Source organism: Papaver somniferum, chromosome 6 (assembly GCF_003573695.1).
Source record: "Papaver somniferum cultivar HN1 chromosome 6, ASM357369v1, whole genome shotgun sequence".
Lineage (NCBI taxonomy): Eukaryota > Viridiplantae > Streptophyta > Magnoliopsida > Ranunculales > Papaveraceae > Papaver > Papaver somniferum.
In genome coordinates, this window is record NC_039363.1 from 111,595,470 (window position 1) to 111,597,348 (window position 1,879).

Here is a 1,879-nt window from a genome sequence, read left to right on the forward strand (position 1 = left end):
AGTGAGAAAGAGAAAGATAGGGCTTCATACTTAATGGAGAGAAGAAAGAGTTTCAGAGGAAAAAAGTACTCAAATGAAGAGAGAAAAGAGAGATTAATTGAATGGACAAGTCTTTTCCTTTTCGGTAAGATTTGAATTTCTTACTTCCACCTCAGAGTCTCAGACTGCCACGAAGGATAGGGAAGAGAATAGGGAGCTGAACAGGGAGTGGAATAACATTTCCCCCAAACAACATATTATCTCGTGTTTATAAAAAAGAAAAAAAAAAAATCTTGAGGATTCATCTGAATAAAAGAATGATCCGAGTCAGACTTGTCAACAAACAAAAAACAGTTCGCTATGCGACTCATAACGAGTTTACATCCCAAACACACCCTTATATACAAAGGCAAAAAGAAAACCCTAGTGAGCTGAGGTCCAAAAGCGGCGCTTATTAGGGTTTCTTCCCCCATTTCAAACATATAAATTACTCTTCTCCAGTAATTCCCTCATCGTATACTTTCTGCCTCCTCTTTTCTAACTCAAAAATAAATCTTTTTTCCAGAGATCAGCCTCTCTTTTTTTGTTTATATCGTTTGATTGTTTTCGTTTAGGATTTATATTGACTAGGAGGAAGAATCCAAGTGATGAAAAGATAACTGCAACAATATGAATTGGAATTAAGATTCCGTGATTCTTAGTATTTAAGTCTCTGATGGTTCTTCCTTTTGTTTTCATCTAAAACAATTTCTTTCAATCTTATTTTTATTTTTTTTTGTAATTTTTTTTCTTCCTTTAATCAGCATATGATCTGAGGCTGAGATGATGAACAATATGTTGGTCCGTGTTTCTGAACAAACTATGTCGATAAACCATAACCACTTCTGATCTCCCTCAGATCTGTAAATTAAGCTTAGTTTTAGTAGATTTACATCTGATAAAATTAAGCTTAGTTTTAGTAGGTTTACATCTGATAATGAAATTGATTTTTATTTTTATTTGATACAAAACTTGGATTGGAATTCAATTGTTATTTTTTCTTGGGGTTGAGCTGATGAACAATATATTGGTCCGTGTTTCTGAATAATCAATGTCGATAAACCATAACCATTTCTGATCTCCCTCAGATAACTTATATTTATTGTTAATCTGTTACTTTTTTCTGATAATATGCATTAGTGTTTGTCTTCTATTTTATTCCTGCTTAAGAATTGTGATGCAAATAGAGTGATGCTCCATGGTGGAGTAGTAGCATGAAAAATTCAATGTAGGCTTAGAGTTGCATTCAGATGTTGGAAGAGAAGAGATTTAGTTTTCCAAGATTGCCTTGAAATGTTCTCCATGCATAAATCCACACTAAAGAATATCCTGTATAGTTTATTTACGTTCATAGCTTTATTTTTCTTAATTCCATAAGATTTTTGAGTATTGAAGGCTTTCATAATCCCGGACAGAACTTGATTTTTTCGTGTTTGTCTGATTCATGGAAAGCCAATAACGATTTGTGGGATGTTTCGCTGATAAATACCTTTTTAACTTATCTCTGGAGGTGTTTTAATAGTAGCTTTCCATACATTCATTTTGGAATTTAAGGTTTTGTATTACTTTTGGAGAAGGCATGTGGCTGTAGAATGTAACCAACCAAAAATGTATTAAACTCTGATATGTGTGATCTGAAGTGGATATTGCCTTGTTACTTTGATTATTTTGTTCTTGTTGTAAATGTGGTCTGAAGTGGATATTGCCTTGTTACTTTTATTATTTTGATCTTGTTATAAGGTTGATAGAAGAAAAAAGACGTTTGAGTGTATTGTAGTGAGCTTTCATTATTACGGAAAAAAAAACAAGTTCATTTGTAAAAATTGTTCTGGTTCAGTTTAAGTAGAATGAGAAATTATTT

At 32.5% G+C, this 1,879-nt stretch overlaps 2 non-coding genes across 2 annotated transcripts; both read left to right on the forward strand.

Moving 5' to 3' along the window:
- Positions 1 to 616: 616 nt before the first annotated feature.
- On the forward strand, positions 617 to 700 carry LOC113292237. The gene has a single exon (XR_003331732.1). It is a non-coding gene; the product is annotated as a small nucleolar RNA Z199 (small nucleolar RNA).
- Positions 701 to 1,422: 722 nt separating this feature from the next.
- On the forward strand, positions 1,423 to 1,557 carry LOC113292279. The gene has a single exon (XR_003331765.1). It is a non-coding gene; the product is annotated as a small nucleolar RNA snoR83 (small nucleolar RNA).
- The last annotated feature ends 322 nt before the right edge of the window (positions 1,558 to 1,879 follow it).